The 21,278-nt window shown below is 42.1% G+C and overlaps 1 protein-coding gene across 3 annotated transcripts in view; it reads right to left on the bottom strand.

Annotated features, from left to right (window-relative positions):
* Nucleotides 1-13,010, bottom strand: part of SYNDIG1 (synapse differentiation inducing 1) — a 174,529-nt gene extending 161,519 nt beyond the window's left edge. For 2 of the 3 annotated variants that reach the window (XM_075267441.1, XM_075267440.1), the window contains exon 1: nt 12,445-13,009. The gene's annotated coding sequence lies outside the window, so the exon portion shown is untranslated. Of the gene's footprint in view, nt 1-12,444 lie in introns of all 3 variants that reach the window. The other variant, XM_075267439.1, reaches the window with a different exon arrangement.
* Nucleotides 13,011-21,278: the final 8,268 nt, after the last annotated feature.

Below are 21,278 nucleotides of genomic sequence, written 5' to 3'. Positions count from 1 at the left end.
AAAAGTACATATCGGTAATTCAATGCTTACATTCACAATACAATACAATACGACACTGTGATCAAACTTAAGGGTGCATTCACACTACGTAACGCCAGCGTGTATCACAGCCGTACACGGCATGCGAGCGCTCCCCATAGAAATGAATGGACTGCTTTTTTCCATTCATTTCTATGGGGAGCGCTCGCATGCCGGCTCCCATAGAAATGAATGGGAAGTGTTCGGCAGCCCTGCTGTAGCACCGGCGTGTACGGCTGTGATACACGCTGGCGTTACGTAGTGTGAATGAACGTGAAATTGTGACTTGATGTATGAACCAATGGCGGTGCAGACTGGCATATCTTGCCCTATTTTTAATAAATGGCCCGACTGTCACAGGGACCTAGTGATATATGAAGAGGCTGCAATCTCTTCATAAAGATGTCCCGGTGTCAGAACGGAAATCTATACCAGAATGTGACGGAGAAGCACAAATCAGTGTTTGAAGCAAACATTTGGCGCAAGAAGTCACTGGCATATGTATTACACTTATGAGAAAGTGACAGGCAGAGTGCTAGAATTTCACTATGTCTCCCCAAGGTTTTTAACATATGTGTGGTCTAGAGCGGATCTTGAGTAGGCCTCAGCTCCAGGTGTCCTTGGCTCATTACTGGCCAGAAAAGGCTGCAGATCCTGTACTCCAATGCAGATCTATGTAGTCAGAGGAGGTGGCTGGGTCTGTCTTGCAACCCTGAGTCCGGTGAGACAATATTGCGCTTGTCTTGTTCATGTTTCTGGTAGTAAGCCACATGTATAGTTAGGTTATCATTTCTATTTAGCTAGTTGCTCAGACGAGCAGGATTTTGTTTGGTTTTTGCCTGAAGTTAAGGCTGTATTTTGTTTTGCTCATTTTGTGCCTGAAGCCAAGGTTTATTTATTTTCCTGTTTTTCTAAATAAACCAGTTTGCTGCATAGTTTGTGTCCTTGTCTTTGACTGTTTGGATCCGCACCTCCGCTTCTACCCAGCTAACTTCCCCACATACTGTATTGCCCTATTTTTTCAGTTTGGTGCAATGAGCACAATGATGATGCCAAAACAGCTCATTAGCATATTAGGAGAAAGCAAATATCTTAGCAATAGAGGCACCGATGCAGAAAAATCATTTTATTCATGACTATCTGACTGTGCTTACAGTTCAATATGGACTATTCTGATGACAGACTCCCTTTAAATATATGACTGGGTACGACTGCCTTTGAATAGAGACTGAGTAAATTGTAATATGATAACATTTTTCAAGTGGGTTCAAGGGCACCCACTGAACGTAGTCCCATGAAACATTGGCTGATCGTGTAATTGTATTTTCACAAATCTTCTGATGTCAGAGCTTTTGAGCAGTGAAGGGTCCAGGTCCTAAGAGCACAACCAAAAGCTAAAAAAAAAGGTCCAGAATCACTCATTGAATTGCTATCTTTCCTCGGTAGCTGAAGACAGGCTCATAGTGTGAAAAGACAATGCTCTGCTGAACACTGCTGACCCTTAAAAGATCACTGGCTCCCTATACTGTGGGAAGGTAGCTCGGTAGAAGCAGTGGTGCGGACCCAAACAGTCAAGACAGGGACACAAAATGTGCAGCAAACTGGCTTATTTAGGGGAAAAAAAAACAGGAAAATAAATGAGCAAAACAAAATGCAGCCTTAACTTCAGGCAAAAACAAAATGAAAAGCCTGCTCGTCTGAGCACTAACTAAACAGAACTGATACGTGGACCACCACCAAAATAAAACCCTCTAACATACCCACATGACAGAAGAAGAGTTTTGTGACAGTGCCGTAATAATTTAGGGCTAAGGCCTCACATAGCAAAAAACGCTGCAGAAAAGATTGTGACATTTTAGTTTTTCTGCAGCATTTTTCAGTTTTCCTCTGCAGATTTTCTGCCTCTATTATACCTATATGGGATACGCCAGCATTTCCATAGGTATAACTGACGTGCTGGATTTACAGAAACGCAAACATTTTTGAATTCGCAACATTTCTGCAGAAGATTTTTTTTTCTGCAATGTGTAATACAGGTAATGTAAAACAAGGTATTTTCACATTCAAAATGCTGTGTTTTCGCAATGTCAGGCTCCGGCCAGTGTCTACTACAGCCCTGTCTATGGGCAGTATAGAATAGAGGGGAGAGGTGAAACTTGATGATTTATAGTCGGTTTCAGTATTTTCGTGTAAACAGCAGTTTTAATGCTGCCAAGAATCAGAAAGTGATGGACAGCTCATTGACAGCTCTCCTTGTGTGGGCGGGAAAAAAAAGGAGTTACAGGCTTTCTCCATGTGTCCTCACAGTATGCTAACAGAGACACGAAGATAATGGATCAGTTTATAGAAAACAACATGGATATAGGTAGATGCCCAAGATCAGCCTTTCCTTCTCTTTCCCATGCTGGCTGGTGCAGTGAATTGGTAATAAACCTATTGCCAGGACCTTGTAAAGGGGATTCTACAGTTTACCAAATATGTTCAGCTTTCATGTAAATCAACATCTTATCCACATGAAAATGATGGGGAAGTGCTTTTAGGGTGGGTCTTATATTGCCAGGGATTCAACCTCAGCTCTAGATTAGTTGCCAACATATTCCACCGCACTTTGCAAATCGTAGGGTTCAAGTACAGACAAAAGGAGACATTACAGAGTAATAAATCAGATTGTACAATAGATAGAAGTGAAGGCCCTGCTCACAAGAAACACTGTGGCCCAAAATACTTAAAGGGGTTTAAAAAGGTATTTTAGTGCTGTTAATGGGTTAATAAGCAGTGTTTTCAGTGATGCCTGGCTCTCTCTGGGACCTCCTGGCATCCTGTGCATTGGTTTACATGCTTCCCTAGCTTCCTGTTGTCCAAGCCTACAACTCCCATAATCACCCTCTCACTCTCTGTTTCCCTAGCTAGCTCGTGGACTACTAGCCCTATCTACCTACCTAACTAACTCACTCAGCCCCTATTTCCCCCGAAATCATACTTACCTGTCTTCCATATGTCCCAACTTTTGAAGAACTGAAAGAGGGACAAAATATGCCGCGCTCCACCCACTTTTATGTTGACTCCGCCCATTCTCAGTCATTTTTCATGTGCCCCAACACAGTATAATCCTCCTACAGTTACCCGTACATTATATGTCCCCCCCTCCATCTCATGTCCCCAGTTTCATATAACCCCTTCATCTGTCCCCAGTTTCATGTCCCCCCTCCATCTCTGTCCCCAGTTTCATGTCCCCCCTACCTTTGTCCACAGTTTCATGTCATCCTTCCATCTGCCCCGTTTCATGTCCCCATCTTTGTCCTCATTTTCATGCCGTTCTCCCCCCCTTTATTTGCCCCAGTGTCATGCTGTTCTTCACCACCACCCTTAATCTGCCCCAGTGTCATGCCATTCCCCCCCCCCTTTCATCTGCTTCCAGTTTCATGGGCCCCTTACATTATGTTCCCCTCAATGTTTAACACAAAAAACACTTATACTCACCCTTCCAACACTCCCCTGCCATTCTCTCTGCAGTCTCACTCACTCACATAGTTGTAGGCGCAATGTCACATCATCACATCGCGCCTACACATGCAGGAGACAGAGCGCAGCGTTAAAGTAGGAGCTGAGCTGTGACAGCTCCTGCTTTAATCGCCTATGTATTCAACTCATCAGCGTCCTCCGAACGCCGATGAGTTGACACCAGGCCATACCTCCCGCCAACGGGGACCGCGGGACAGGACACCAAATCCGTGAATGTCCCGTGGAATCCAGGACAGTTGGGAGGTATGTTGTCTTCTGTGTCCTGAAGATCTGTTTCTTCGGTCCCGCCAGCATGTTCTTCTGTGGACTTTTTGCGCATGCGTGATATGCACTCTTCACTCTTGTATAATAAAGCTCTATTGCGCAAGTGCCGGCAGAAGCGGAGGAAGTGACGCTTGGTGCCAGAAGAGTTAAGATAGGTACGTATGAGAGGGATGGTGGGAGGGGAGAGTATTGTGATGCTTTGTTTCCGGAAATGCAGAAACGGAACATCACTGGATCATCAGAAAATGTGCTCGGGGCGGTCACGTGACCACCCCAGGTATATAGGTAAATATAGATTTTTAAAAAAAAAATAGAGTTAGAAGTTAGGCGGGGGAGGGGGTTTAGTTTAGAGATTAATTTTCTATTTATCCCTGGACAACCTCTTTAAGCAATGCAAAATTAATCACCTTTTATGGATATGTAAAGCAGACTCCAATTGCTTTTGAGGCGTGGCCTAATTTTCTAGACATTCCTCCAAATAACAATGATGTGAACAGAGGCTTAAAACGTGAATTATGGCTAAAGGAGAGGCATTGGGCACCAACTGCAGAGGGGAACCTAGGCCAAATCAGACATACCTTAGTTGCACTTACAGGCTGATTTGCATATATATAAAAAATAATTCTCTCTGCATTTCTTCATCAGTTTGCGGTTACAAAGAAAGATTATGAATGATAATCTGTTTTCCCTTAGCCCAAACAGCAGCACAACTGAGCCTTGTGCTGCTGTTGGGCGTAGGGGGAAAGGTATATTATGTCTCCTAGTAAAGGCGACTACCTGGCAATAGTATTAGTCTGGGAGGTATTTCGACCTGACACACTCCCTATAAAGGGACAGTAGCAAAGAGGACTTCAAAATTTGTACGAGGAAATTCCTGTTCAGTTTACATATATAGACCAGTGTAAAAATGGATTTGTGGACCATGAAACAAAATAGAAGCATTTTTACTTTGCTCTCAACATATAAATAAAAAAGCAAAGCATGTAGTGTAGTGTTAGCTTATTTGCATTTCCATTCAACTCTATGTGGAAATTGCCTGTCGTGAATTGGTGATCTGAGGTTAAGAGACCCTCATTTTTTTCCATATATGAAAACGTACGGCATATCCTATTCATTTTATGATCTTTTCATGCAATTTGCATTTCCGCAATATGGTGGATATTGGATAAATTGTGAATTTCAAATAAACAAAATATCAAAGCAATGGAAAACATATGCAAAAATGATATTTCGGAGAAAAAAAAAAAAATGAGGCTTTTATAGGAAGAGAGCCATGAGTCACCCACTCCTCCTCCCGCAATCAGTACTTCACTGCTCCGGTTAAATGACACATTGAAGAGTATCTGCATTCACAGCTGATATTAACATCTGAGATATCTGCAAACATTCCAAGTGTAATGAGGTTACACTGGCAGGATACAGAATAGAAAAAGGAACGGAATTCGGAATTCAGTGATGTATCAACCTTGGAGGCAATCTGGTGACCAATGTACAGGAGATCTACCCCACCCCACTGCCAGTCTGTCCCAAGATTGGTAGTCCTTGAGAACTATCACTTAGGATGCTCACCGGTGCCGGCAAGAAGTAAGGGAGGAGTTAATATAAAACTGGGTAGAAATCTAATGGCTGAGGATATGTAGAACTGTGGAGTTGGAATGAGATGAGCGAGTAGTATTCGATCAAATACCTCGCCGGCATAGGAATGTGTGTAATCGGCCGAACATCAAGGAGTTAAACGCATCAAATATTCAACACGTTTAATCCCTTGGTGTTCGGCCGATTACACGCATTCCTATGCCGGCGAGGTATTCGATCGAATACTACTCGCTCATCACTAGAAAAGTTCAAAATAAAATGATTAAATATTCTTAATTTTATTATAGAATTATTGGTATCCAATAGATACATAGTTTGTTACATAGTTACTTTCATAGGAATATAGTCCCTGACTATTTTCATGAATTAGAGGTGCTTTACTGCTTCTGATTGGCCATGACCATCAACCATTTATGAGGGAGTCAAAGTCGGACTGTGAAAGAATAGAGTTGGTGCTTTGTCCTACCAGCTCCACATCCCTGATGACAAGGACCAGAATGTACAGTGTTGGCCAAAAGTATTGGCACCCCTGCAATTCTGTCAGATAATATTCTTTGTCTTCCAGAAAATGATTGCAAGCACAAACTCTTTGGTATTAATATCTTTATTTATTTTGCTTGCAATGAAAAAAAAATAAAAATAGAGAGAATGAAAAAAAAAAAAAAGTCAAATCATTGATCATTTTACACAAAACTCCAAAAATGGGCCGGACAAACGTATTGGCCCCCTCAGCCTAATACTTGGTAGCACAACCTTTAGACAAAATAACTGCGCACAACCGCTTCCGGTAACCAGCAAGGAGTTTCTTACAAGGCTCTGCTGGAATTTTAGACCATTCTTCTTTGGCAAACTGCTCCAGGTCCCCCCTGAGATGTGAAGGAGGCCTTCTCCAAACTGCCATCAAGAGATCTCTCCACAGGTGTTCTATGGGATTCAGGTCTGGACTCATTCCTGGCCTCTTTACAAGTCTCCAGGGCTTTCTCTCAAACCATTTTCTAGTGCTTTTTGAAGTGTGTTTTGGGTCATTGTCCTGCTGGAAGACCCATGACCTCTGAGGGAGACCCAGCTTTCTCACACTGGGCCCTACATTATGCTGCACAATGTGTTGGTAGTCTTCAGACTTCATAATGCCATGCACACGGTCAAGCAGTCCAGTGCCAGGGGCAGCAAAGCAAACCAAAAACATCAGGGAGCCTCCGCCATGTTTGACCGTAGGGACCGTGTTTTTTTCTTTGAAGGCCTCTTTTTTTCCCCTGTAAACTCTATGTTGATGCCTTTTCCCATAAAGCTCTACTTTTGTCTCATCTGACCAGAGAACATTCTTCCAAAACGTTTTTGACTTTCTCAGGTAAGTTGTGGCAAACTCCAGCCTGGCTTTTTTATGTCTCTGGGTAAGAAGTGGGGTCTTCCTGGGTCTCCTACCATACAGTCCCTTTTCATTCAGATGCTGACGGATAGTACGGGTTGACACTGTTGTACCCTCGGACTGCAGGGCAGCTTGAACTTGTTTGGATGTTAGTCGAGGTTCTTTATCCACCATCCGCACAATCTTGTGTTGAAATCTCTCGTCAATTTTTCTTTTCCGTCCACATCTAGGGAGGTTAGTCACAGTGCCATGGGCTTTACACTTCTTGATGACACTGTGTATGGTAGACACAGGAACATTCAGGTCTTTGGAGATGGACTTGTAGCCTAGAGATTGCTCATGCTTCCTCAAAATTTTGTTTCTCAAGTCCTCAGACAGTTCTTTGGTCTTCTTTCTTTTCTCCATGCTCAATGTGGTACACACAAGGACACAGGACAGAGGTTGAGTCAACTTTAATCCATTTCAACTGGCTGCAAGTGTGATTTAGTTATTGCCATCACCTGTTAGGTGCCTCAGGTAAGTAACAGGTGCTGTTAATTACAGAAATTAGAGAAGCATCACATGATTTTTCAAACAGTGCCAATACTTTTGTCCACCCCCTTTTTATGTTTGCTGTGGAATTATATCCAATTTGGCTTTTTGACAATTCTTTTTGTGGTTTTCCATTGAAGACAAATTAAATGAAGATAATAATACCAAAGAATTTCTGATTGCAATCATTTTCTGGAAGGAAATGAGTATTATCTGACAGAATTGCCAACACTGTAGGGGCGATTTTCATTTTGGTACTGGGGCAATATCCTGTATCTTTTTCATACCAAAGAAGTTTATGGGGTTTAAGAGATTGTCTGCTTTTAATATGTCTTCTTGGTTCAAAGCATTCCAGAAGTTGGTACTATGAATGAATGGATGGATGGATTGGTACTATGAGGTATAATCCGTGGTGAAACCTAGCAGCAAACATTCAATTCCCCTGCTGCACCGCCAATAGAGAAATGTCATACTTCACTGTGCCCATTGAATTAAATGGAATATCCAAAGAAAAAGTAACCGCACCAGATGATAAAAAGGGCACCCTTTTTCCATCACAGTTAAGTGAGGTTTAACCTGTAGTATAGGACACGGAAGGAAGCAGAATTTGTTGAAAGTCTTAATTCATTCCGCAGGGTGGTTAAGCCCCGAGTAGAGAACGGTGTAGCAAAGAGGTCAGCAGTCAATTGGCAAGAGACTAAAGGGATAGAGTAAAACCAGTGGGAGGACAGCATCAGCCTTCCAGTTAATTTGGCACTGAGGAGAGGAGCCCGTGCACTGCTGTCATCCCCCCAAGTCAATTGGCTCCTTAATACAGGTTAGAGAGTTAGAAAACACTCAGAATAGGTAGAAAGATTAAGAGACCACAAAGACACCAGAGATTTACAGGGGATCCAAACAAATGTCAGAAGGCACCTGTGTAATAACATAATTATAAAATAGTAGACTATTGAGACAGTGTTGTGTAATGTTATTAATTTATTGTTGTGTGAAGATATTAATTTAAAGGGGTCTTTCAGGATAAATGACTTATCCTCAGGCAGATAATCAATATCAGATCGTTGAGGGTCCAACACCTATGACCCCTATTAATCAGCTGTTTTTAGAAACAGATACACAGAGAATGGAGCAGGAAATATACAATCATCATGCAACCAGATCAGGCTTGATAATGGTCCGGGACAACCCAAAATATCACCTAAAATTTGACATATTATATTCATTTGGTGGATGGACTGATACCATTGAAACACACAGACTTACAGAAAAGGTATTGACTGTCTTATTAAAATTATATATATATATATATATATATATATATATATATATAATTATTTTCAATTTTAATTATATTATACAATGTTTAATCTAATATTATGAATTAGACATTTAATTTGTTGCATATATACATTAATTGTAATTCACTCACTAGATTTTTAATGAATATGGCCCGTTTAACATCTGTGTTCGGGTTTCCATTCGGAGAGTCCACTTGGGAACCCCCAAACGGAAACTAATGCGCATAAAAAGCGATTATCTAAGAAAATCAGCGACCCATAAACTATAATGGGGTCCATGTGGTTTCCGCAAGAAATATGCAGAGAGAAAAGTGCTGAAAACATGCAGAGAGAAAAGTTTGGACTCCCCAATCAAAAACACGGATGCAGATGTGAACCGGACTTAGAGGAAAGGTTGGAGCAGGAGTCTGAGTCGGTAGTTTGACCTACGACTCCACTGCTCTGTGGACATCCCCTTTAACTTGTGACTAGCCACTAATTAACCTGCAAAACCACAAGGTCTGTAACAAGTTCACAAGCAATGTAAACATTGGCAGTATAATACCAATGGGCGACCAATGGCGTATTGTATAACCTGAGCCTGACACTTACATGGGCCTACTATTGGGAATGAACGTTCCTATGAACACTTGTTCTCTATAACTGGGCCATATTATAGTACAGTATAACATAGTATAATCTATTGCCTGTGCTCTTTGCCCTGGAAAAGTTCTGCCATACTGTACATAGAAACATTGAATTTTTTTTATTTGAGAATTGTTATCCTTTTTTAGGCCACTTTTTCATGGTCAGTATTTGGTCAGTATCATGTATCAATATTTGTAAGCCAAAATCAGTAGTGGATATAAAGTAGGGTTGAGCCGATCTTGAGATTTCAGGATCGTTTTAAAAATCTGATTTCTGATCATTTTCCATTTGAACCCGATCCCAATCCCGATCCTAATGCAAGTCAATGGGATTTTTTTTTTAATGATCAAAGATCGGATTTTAAAAACGATCATATTCACTACAAAGCATTGAGTCCAAAAATTGAAGACTTTAATTTTTGGACTCCATGCTGCGGAAACACACATACTATTCTCTGTTGTATCCAATCCTGTGGTTGGCTCATGTTTTGTATGCATGCTTATCTTAAAGGGGTTTCTGGGGCTTACATACTGATGACCCACTATATCCTTAAGATAGGCCATGAATATATGATATGTGGGGGTCTGACACAGAAGATGCAGTATATGTCAGTGGCACCGCAGCCTCTTCACTGAATAGGAGGCATAGTGCCGTACATTGTGTCTAGGCTGTTTTGGTACTGCAGCTCACCCTCAGTGACTTGAATGGGACTGCTACTGTACTACGTGACCGAGTTACATGACATCACCAATACAAAGAAGAAGTCATATGGCTTCTAAGTGCTGCAGCCACTTCAGCCAGCTGATCTTCGGGGGCCGAACCGATCACATAATGATTACCTATCCTAATGTTAGGTATGTCCCAAAAAAAAACTTTAATATTAAATTAGCCCCTACTTCCAGTTATTTTTCCATCATCATTACACAGTTGCTCACTTTTTGCTAAATACGCAAATCCTGGAGTATCCCACTGCTTTGATCACCAGCTTTAAACTGTAGAAGGACTCTAGCAACAAGTGTTACATTCCCCTGCAGCACCCCCGCAGGGCAATAAAGGCATTGCAGCTTCCTACTAAAAAGGAATGTGCTAAGTAATGCTTTGATGTGCCATATTTTCTAGAGCTAGGGATGCTGTTTATACCTGCACTTGGCTCTAACTGATATATAGTAGTTTGACCACCATCCCCTAACTTCAGTTTTCCTGGTGGGATCTCTGGAAAGGATTTCTAGACCAGATAATCTTTGGTGGAATTTATTTAAAAGGGAGTCTATCACCCGCCCCCCTTACATATTCAGCTGCCACCACCATGTTAAAGAGCACAGGGATAAACATCAAACATTTGTTACATATGTCTTGTTCATAGATTTAGAGAAAAAAAAACCTTTGAAATCTTATGTAAATGAGGCAGTTGGGGGCGGGCATTCAGCTCTTGCTGCTCAAATAGGATGGTGGGAGGATCAAGTATAACTACATGGGATAGTGTAGGAGGGAGAGTGGAAGTGCTCCAGGGGACAGAAGTCCCGCCTCCAGTGCACCAACTGCCACATTTGCATAAGACATAAAAGTTGTTTTTTTCCAAATTGACATATACAGAAAAGGTATATTGTTTATTACTGTAATGTGTTCTGTAACGCGATGGTGACAACTGAACCTATAGTTAGGAGAGCTGATAGACTCCCTTTAAGGCAGTTGATTATTTTCCTCATTAGAAAGGGACGGTGGCCATGGAGTGACATTTATCTAGTAATATAGTATATATTGAAGACATCATAACCAGCCTTCTCAGAAGAAAGTATTCCTAGTGTACATGGCTCGTAGAGCCCTAAACATAGTGGCAGGTTTGCATTTCTAGTAAGTGATATAGTGAATGGATTTTGTTCCAATGATTTCCCTTGGGAACATGGGAAGATTGTCGACATTCTCCTGGAAAAAGGATCATCAAACAAGCAATTACGCTAAGTATAAAGAACAATGCGCCTTTGTACATGTCTCCTGCCTCTTTATATGTATAATAGAGATACATTATAGAAATCCCATCCTACAGATCATTTCATTCTCAAAAAACATAATCCCTCGGAAATCCTGAAATACGTAGGAAGTAGCGGATACCATTGTTATATCATTATACGCAAATTGCTGAAAGAGTTAGTATATCATTATATATAGGATTTCATATAGTTTCCTATATAGAAAATAATATTGGCAATGCAACATATACTGGGTTGTTGCCATAGGTGGTAAACAGTTGTAAAAATAAAGTAAGAAACACAATTGGTCAAATATTTTCTTTAGGTAACACATAAATGTCAATATTATTCTTCATATAGTAACATCATATTAAACAGAACAAAGCGATCCTTGCCCATAAGAGCTCACAATCTAAACAAAACTTTACCAATAGGCTTTACTGTGCATCACGCCTGCTTCCAGCTCATTGCAACCCACCGTGCCAGGAAGGCTTTCTTAGGTTAAGTACTACATTTAAGAAAGAGTACATCACGTCCCAGCGATTTACAGGGTACAAATGCAGCAGCACATGAAAATTGGCTAAAAGGAGCTTTAACTCAGGGGAGCCATTGTGACACCAGCAATGCAGTAACTAAGTTTACAGGAGCACAGTGGGTTATCCACTATGTTACTTTCCGAATGTAAAACATACACAACACAGCTGAGTTATAAAGTGACTTCTATAGCAACCCAAGTTCCTGTATATAAAAGTTTTCCTATACACATAATAGAGGCTAATATGCCAATGCAGGATAAGATGCCAATGCAAATTCCCAATACCACAATTTAAGCACCCAGTACAGTAATAAATAACCAAGTAAAGCCAAGTAGTAACACCCTATGCAGTAATGTTGTTTACAACCTGCAGTAGTCTCAGAGAGGGAATCCTGAGTGCTCACAGACATTGATCCTCAGTCCTGGAGCTACTGATCTGCCTGGCATTACATTCCCCTGCACAGATAGGCTTGGACAGCAGATGCAGGCAGCATATTAACTTCTGTCTCTAACACACAACCTATGTGCTGCATTATCAATTGCATGAAGCCCTGATCTATTCTATAGAGATGCTCATACATAATACACTGCAGCATACAGGCACAGTAGAGTATACAGGCACAATGGTGGGGGGGGGGCATACAGACACAATGGGGCAGCATACAGGCACAATGGGGCATTCAGCAGGCAAAATCCCAAGGCAAGTAAAAGGGACCTTACCTTAACAAGGTGAAGCACCTCAGAGCAGTGATAAAAGTTATGTTAATGCTGGAATAGCTGCTCCATCCGATCCATAGAAGTGATGGGAGTCAGTCTTGGACTTGTTGGTTGAGGATGCAGCAATGAGCCCAAATGCACAGCAATGATCAGCAGCCAGCCCCGATGCACAGCAGCTGAGAGGAGCTGGAGATGAACCTGAATTGGCCAGAGGTGGGAGGGAGGGGTCCATACAAGGGGATACACACCGAGAAAGAATGAAGAAGGCTTTGCAGATCTTCCAGTGCCAACTGCAATGAATGGGATAGGGATACACAAGGTGAATGGGGCCAACTTTTCTACTGCAGCAGCCTGCTTGACTGTTTAATACATTTGCAGCTTTTCATGAAGCTCAGCAGAGGGAGGAAGAAATAGATGTGTGTAATGAGGGAGAGGCTGGATGAGGTGGGAGATAAGGGCAGCAGCCACTGCCAGGCTGACAGTAATTTACAGCCCCTGCACAGGAGAGGTAGAGAGACATGGAGGGAGGAGGATCCTGCTGGGTCTTAAAGAGAGCTGCTCATACTGCAACTGATCTCATTCGCCTGCTCTTAGTGAAAGAGATGGGGAGATATTTCACCCTTGGATACAGTAATCCCTGTCATAGGAGTAAGTGTTTTATGCCTCTGCATTATGTATAGGCTGTGTAGCCTCAGTGATCAGGAGGAGATTCCCCAGTCCTTGCACGTCCATCCTGTACTGTGGCTGTCCTGCAAATAAATTCATCAGAGCAGGAGGAATCATCTCATGTATATTGGATGCTGTGCAATAGAGAAGCCACACATGGAGAGAAGTGCAGATATGTACAGTGTGTGGTACTGTGCAGTCATTTCTGCAATACACTTTATACATAGTGATAGGTGCAGGGATATGCTCAGTGTGTCAGGGTGACTTGATCTGTTGTCAATTCTATAATACACTATACATGGAGAGAGGTGCAGGGATATGCTCAGCGTCAGAGTGACTTGTTCTGTTGTCAATTCTATAATACACTTTATACATAGTGATAGGTGCAGGAATATGCTCAGTGTGTCAGGGTGACTTGTTCTGTTGTCAATTCTGTAATACACTATACATAGTGATAGGTGCAGGAATATGCTCAGTGTATCAGAGTGACTTGTTCTGTTGTCAATTCTATAATACACTTTATACATAGTGATAGGTGCAGGGATATGCTCAGTGTATCAGGGTGACTTGATCTGTTGACAATTCTATAATACACTATACATGGAGAGAGGTGCAGGGATATGCTCAATATGTCAGGGTGACTTGTTCTGCTAGTGTAATTTCTCCAATGCACTTTATACGTGGAGAGAGATGCAGGGATATGCTCAGTGTCAGGGTTATTGTCATATCTCCTCTGCTTTCTTCATGGAGAAAGGTGCAGGGATATACTCAGTGTCTTACACTAGGTTCGCACTAGTAGCATTCAGGTTTCCGTTCTTTGGATCCACCTGGGGACCCAAAAAATAGAAACCCTATCCACTTAAAAAGAGATTTCCTGTGCAAACCTATGGAAATTGGGTATTTATTATGGGGCAGATCTACTGGAGTGGAGTGTATTACAGTCCATTCCATACAAGTAGATACAACATTTTCAGACTTCAGAAAGTAAAGAGGAATTTGAGGCAGACGACTGCCCCAGATCCTTCTTTATTTTATGCCTCGGCTCACAGTGTAGAACATCAGCATTCTCTTGTGGTTTCCACCACTTATTAGGCCCAAATAAATGAGTCTAACCAGTGCGGAGTCTGAAGCTGCGGCCTCCGTATCAGCTACAGTGTCTGCGGCAAGATGCAGCAGAGTAATAGGAGGCAGAATGAGGGAGGAATTTGCTGCTGATTTAGGTGCAAAATCCTCGGCAAAATCAGTGCCAGTTTCCATCATGTGAACAGGGCCTGATACTGTTAATAGTGCCACCCCACAGTATTATATTCCCACAGTGGGTCCCACACAGTATTAAATGCTCCATAGTGGCGCTCACACAGTATTATATGTTCCACATTGGCTCCCACACAGTATTATATGCTCCACAGTTGCCCGCACACAGTATTATATGCTCCACAGTTGCCCTCACACAGTATTATATGCTCCACAGTTGCCTGCACACAGTATTATATGCTCCACAGTTGCTCCCACACAGCCCCTTCTCCTAGAGTTGGTGCTATTATTATACTCTGGGATCACCTCAGGCCCCAGAGTATAATAATCAGAAGCCCAGGGGAAGTGATTAAAAGCAACAAACACTTATACTCACCTCTCCTGTGTATCCTCGCTACTTCCGACTGTCTTTGACATCTTCCTTGGTCCTCTTCTGCCTTGCGACTGAGGTCACGTGACCCAGAGGTCACTGCTGGGGCCTGTGATTGGTCCTCAGCAATCATGTGGGTCGTGATGACGTCATTATACCTCAGTCACCAGCTGGAAGAGCTCCGGAGAGGATGTGGAGTCCAGGAAAGGTGATTATAAGTATTTTTAGTTTTAGTCACCTACCCTGGGCTGGCATCTATTGGAAAAAGGCCGGCCATTGTCAGGCCCCTTTTCATTAGCAGTATGTACTGTATAGTGGTCGGGGAACCAGGCTTTCCCCGACCACTATCATGATGGACTGGGGCCCGGCCATTTCCAGCTGGCCGCAGGCCCTGTACACCATGCCATTACAGCACTGCCGAGTGGGCCCTCTCAGGAGCTTGGGACCCCGTCACTTGCCCGTGTAAGCTGAGTGCTGAAACCAGTCCTGGTTACGTGCTCTTCTGCTGTCATTTCTCTTTATACATGTAGAGAGGTGCAAGGATATGCTCAGTGTTGGGGTGATTTGTTCTGCTGTCATTTTTCCAATACATATTATACATGGAGAGAGGTGCAGGGATATGCTCAATGTGTCAGAGTTATGTGCTCTACTACTGTCATTTCTTCAATACACTTTATACATAGAGAGAGGTGCAGGGATATGCTCAGTGTCAGGGGGACTCGTTCTGTTGTCATTTTTAAAATACACTTTATACATGGAGATATGTACAGGGATATGCTCATTGTATCAGGATTGTGTCAGGGTGACTAGCCGCTCTACTGTCATTTCTCCTGTGCACTTTATACATGGAGATACTGTATGTGCAAGGATATGTATGTGCTCTGCTGTCATTTTCCTAAAACACTTTATACATGGAGATATGTGCAGGGATATGCTCTGTGTGTCAGGGTGACTTTTTCTGTTGTTATTTCTCCTGTGCAGATTATACATGGACATATGTGTAGGGATATGCTCAGTGTATAAGGGTGACTAGCCCCTTTGCTGTCATTTCTCCTGTGCACTTTATACATGGAGATACTATATGTGCAGGGGTATGCTTTGTGTGTCAGGGTGACGTCACTGACGTGTCCCTCTGCTGTCATTTCTCCTGTGCAGGTTATACATGGGATATGTGCGGGGATATGCTCAGTGTATCAGGGTTGTGTCAGGGTGACTAGCCCCTCTACTGTCATTTCTCCTGTGCACTTTAATACATGGAGATGCTGTATGTGCAGGGGTATGCTTTGTGTGTCAGGGTGACTTGCCCCTTTGCTGTCAGTTCTCCTGTGCACTTTCTACGTGGGATATGTGCAGGGATATGCTCAGTGTATCAGGGTGACTGGCCCTTTACTGTCATTTCTCCTGTGCACTTTATACATGGAGATACTGAATGTGCAAGGATATGTATGTGCTCTCCTGTCATTTTCCTAAAACACTTTATACATGGAGATATGTGCAGGGATATGCTCTGTGTGTCAGAGTGACTTGTTCTGTTGTCATTTCTCCTGTGCACTTTCTACATGGGATATGTGCGGGGATATGCTCAGTGTATCAGGATGACTTGCCCCTTTGCTGTCATTTCTCCTGTGCAGGTTATACATGGAGATACTATATGTGCAGGGATATGCTCCGTGTATCAGGGTGACTTGCCCCTTTGCTGTCATTTCTCCTGTGCACTTTCTACATGGAGATACTATATGTGCAGGAATATGCTTTGTGTGTCAGGGTGACTTGCCCCTCTGCTGCCATTTCTCCTGTGCACTTTGCAGCTTCCAGCACAATACTGGCCACTTAAAATAGTTGTCATTGAGCTTATCTGGGATGAGATAATGTCTTTTGACTGCAGATTTTCAACTCTTATCTGTGGAATGAAAATTCGCATTCTAATATGGGCATTTTGCCATAAGGCTGAATTTATATCGGAGGTGCCTGGGTACTAAACTTGGAATAGCAGCTCTGTTGTGATTAGCAGTCCTGGGGTCACTACAGTCTGTGCTGCACTGACATAAATTACATGGTAAGGGAAGTATATTAACACTTTATTGTGTCCAAAATTTACTGACATGAGAGAATCAGCGGCAAACCAGATCCAGTGAGTCCCAACATGTGCTAGCTATGTGTATGGCCAGTTTTAGCCTCATTGTGATTCCATGAGGTTAATAGTTTTTTTCTCCTGTATTTTTGAAAATGTATCCCTTTCAAGCACCAAAAATCTGCCTGAAAATGTCCTCGTGTGTGAATTTGGTTTCAGATATACCATTCACAGCAAATAAAAAAAGCGTACCTTGTCATTTTTACCTGTGGAAATGTATTCCCTATAGATCTGATAAGGGAAGAAAACACACAAAGAAAAATGCAGCATAAATGCTACAGATGCCATAAGTAGGCCCAAAAGAGGTAAGGGAAGGTGAGTATGAATATTTCCTGACAGTGAGCCCTGACAGTGTTCTACACTATGTTTTATAGATAGGTTCCTAGGAGCCCTGACAGTGTTCTACACTATGTTTTATAGATAGGTTCCTAGGAGCCCTGACAGTATTCTACACTATGTTATATAGATAGGTTCCTAGGAGCCCTGACAGTATTCTACACTATGTTATATAGATAGGTTCCTAGGAGCCCTGACAGTGTTCTACACTATGTTTTATAGATAGGTTCGTAGGAGCCCTGACAGTGTTCTACACTATGTTATATAGATAAGTTCCTAGGAGCCCTGACAGTGTCATACACTATGTTTTATAGATAGGTTCCTAGGAGCCCTGACAGTATTCTACACTATGTTATATAGATAAGTTCCTAGGAGTCCTGGCAGTGTTCTACACTATGTTTTATAGATAGATTCCTAGGAGCCCTGACAGTGTTATACACTATGTTTTATAGATAGGTTCCTAGGAGCCCTGACAGTGTTATACACTATGTTTTATAGATAGGTTCCTGGGAGCCCTGACAGTATTATACACTATGTTTTATAGATAGGTTCCTAGGAGCCCTGACAGTGTTCTACACTATGTTTTATAGATAGATTCCTAGGAGCCCTGACAGTGTTCTACACTATGTTTTATAGATAGGTTCCTAGGAGCCCTGACAGTGTTCTACATTATGTTTTATAGATAGATTCCTAGGAGCCCTGACAGTATTTTACACTATGTTTTATAGATAGGTTCCTAGGAGCCCTGACAGTGTTATACACTATGTTTTATAGATAGGTTCCTAGGAGCCCTGACAGTGTTCTACATTATGTTTTATAGATAGGTTCCTAGGAGCCCTGACAGTGTTCTACACTGTGTTTTATAGATAGGTTCCTAGGAGCCCTCACAGTGTTATACACTATGTTTTACAGATAGGTTCCTAGGAGCCCTGACAGTGTTCTACACTATGTTTTAAGCCAATTTATAGTGTAGTTCATACTGAACTTCTTCGACTCAGAACAAATTTTGTACCTGAGCCACCAGAACCTGAAACAAAGTGAATACTGAGAGGTTCGTCCATCTCTAGTCCTCTCATAGACAGGTGACCAATGAAGCCAAAGACTGCCTGTAGCAGTGACATGTCAACACTATGGATAGTTATTGGCTGCAGTGTAATAAGTCCGTGTCAGGATGTCACCTTTAAAGTCTGTATATGGAGACTGTTGCAACATCAGGAAGCCTGGAAATGAGATCAGCAGGGTGAAAATGAGTTTAGTGTCCTACACCAATCTCAAGTAATTTGTAGATTTATATGCCAAATTTTTAGTTGTTTTATTAATTATTTGTCAGTTATTCAGAAAAAAATAATAAAGTATAAACAAAATCTGAACGGGAAATTTCAGGTCGATTTGGGACACTAAGCCATGCACAGGAACTTCTAAATCAGGGATTTAGAGTACCAAATCGCCCTGTTTTAAATTCATCCGTGTCCACACTTAAAAAAAAATAAACCTTTATACTTACCTGGGGAGATCTTCAGTAAGGCCGAGGGTTTACACCCCAGCTTCACTGAGCAAGTGCTGGAGGTATGGGGCATGGGCGCAGAAGCCAAGGTGTACTATCTACAAAAGTTGTGTACGTTGTGTTATCACTGTAATGTGCTCTGTAATATGGTGGTAGTAGTTGAAAATGCTTGGGTGGGAGTACAACTAGGTCAAAAACTTTAAATTGGTTAAAAAAACATTGCAGTAGCATACAATACGTGTATCTTGTACTTCTCATCTACCATATACTACAGTAAATCCAACCTTGACTCAAGAGACTTTATTCCTTCACAAACTGAGCCAGAATTCTGGTGCTAAAGACTTAGTGTTTCTGCCACTTTATGCATAGATGCAAAGAATATGTAAATAGTCATTTTTTTGTAAAGCTGGATGTATCAGACCAAACATCTCGGATCACGTCACACACCAGACATCTCATGTCAGCCAAGAGGAAATGTAAGTATATGAATATGCATGGCCATGAGGAACCGTTCGGAGACACAAGAGTATCATGTCACACCCACTGCCAGTACTGGACAGGGAAACAGTATGCTATAGATGAATTTAATATACTCGAGTACAAGCCGAATAACTTATACTCGAGTCAGCAAAAATTTTAATTTTTTTTTTATTTTAGGGGGGTGGGGGTCTATGACCAGCCGCAATATTAATGTATAGAATCTCCCATAAAATAGTAGGGTGGGGGGGAAGAAGCTTTAAAAAAAAAAAATTCTAAATCCCTCCTTTCCCTAGAATACATACAAAAGTAGAAAATGACTGTGACACACATACACATTAGGTATCCCTGTGTCTGACAGTGCCCGGTCTACTGAATATAGGGGATCTGCAGTGCTCCTGTTCCGTCGGGAAGGGGTTAATAGGAGCACTGCAGATCCCCTATATTGAGCCAGGCTGAATTCCACGTGGGGGGAAAAACCCCAGTCCTCAAGCTCAGGGAAGGGGCAGACAGACAACCAAAACACCCCCTCCCCTTCCCCAGCACCCAGCGACTACTGCACCCAAAAACTCTGACCATTTTAATTTTTGAAATTCCCCCCCCTCGGCTTATACTCGAGTCAATAAGTTTTCCAAGTTTTTGTGGTAAAATTAGGGGCCTTGGCTTATATTCGGGTCGGCTTATACTTGAGTATATACGGTATGTGAAAATGTGCATTTTAGCGATTATTAGCGTCACGCTAGGTTCACACTTTTTCTGGGTAACAGTCTGCTTGCAAACCATCTAAAAAAAACCCAATTTGGTACAAAATGGATTCCAAGTGGTTACACGGCGGATACCCAAATTTGTCTTTTTAAACAAATTAGCCAGTTGGTGTCCATCAAAAAACCTGACCATTTGTATCTATTTGTGTTCCATTCCTGTCCGTTTTTGACCAATGTTTTTTTTTTTTCTCCTTCTTCATTGTAAGCATGCACAGAAACAAAAAAAAAAAACAAATTGCAATACAGGCACAAACTAATTAGGGAGGGTTCACACTTGCGCCTGGTCTCCGCTTTGCAGGTTTCTGTCTTCTGCTCGAGAAACTGGACAGGAGGCGGAAACTGACAGTCAGTTTTCAAACCCATTCATCTGAATGATTCTGCAAAGTGTCCACCTGTGAGCGTCTTCTGGTCTCCGCGGCGAAACCATTTTTTTTAACAGGACACAAAGTCGGATATGCAGGATTTTGTGTCTGGTTAAAAAAAAAAAACAAACAAAAAAAAAAAAACGTTTTGCCACGGAGACCAGAAGACGCTGATGGGCGCTCACGGGCGGACACTGACTGCCGGGTTTCCGTTTCCTGTCCAGTTTCTCGGGTAGAAGACGGAGACCCACAAAGCAGAGACCGGGCGCAGATGTGAACCCGCCCTTACTATCCATTTGTAATCAGCCTTCCACAGACCTCAATGTTAAAAAAAAAAAAAATACGGATTGGTTGCTGTCCATCTGGTATCCTTATTTTTTTGGATGGAGAAAAATTCCTGCAAGTTCAAATTTTTTCTCCACCCAAAAGAGTGAATACCAGACAGAAATGCTCCAAACACTACTCTCCTGTCGATGACCGGTGATTTATGTGCGAGAAGATTCATGGAGTAACCTCTTTAATACATAAGGGTAACAGAGCTAAAGGATCTTGTATCAGTTCAGATGTTGTAAATGATATGAAGCAGCACCACCAGTAGGGGGCCCAATTTGGATGTTTTTGTTATGTGACCTATCACATTGAATTCCTTATATAATTGCCTGGAAATAGATCTATTCTCACCTTAAGTGAATTTTAGTGAGAACATTCGCACCGACCTCCTCTCCTTCCCTGATATCACTCATCCCCCTCACCTGATTTGCAGCACCGTTTCTGCATCTGTTACCTACCGGGCAGACCTGTAATCCGGTGACATTTACACATCCTTCAGCATATCTTCATGTTTCTTTTTAGCATGCCTGTTCTGTTAACATCAGGGCTCTGCCTGCACTGCGGAATAACTGAGAACCTTTCTTTTATTGTTACAAGCCATCACAATGTACACGCGGCCTGTCACTCAATACTTCCCCGCTCG

Source organism: Leptodactylus fuscus, chromosome 3, assembly GCF_031893055.1.
Source record: "Leptodactylus fuscus isolate aLepFus1 chromosome 3, aLepFus1.hap2, whole genome shotgun sequence".
In the NCBI taxonomy this organism is placed as follows: Eukaryota; Metazoa; Chordata; class Amphibia; order Anura; family Leptodactylidae; genus Leptodactylus; species Leptodactylus fuscus.
This window is presented reverse-complemented; position numbering and strand designations above follow the sequence as displayed.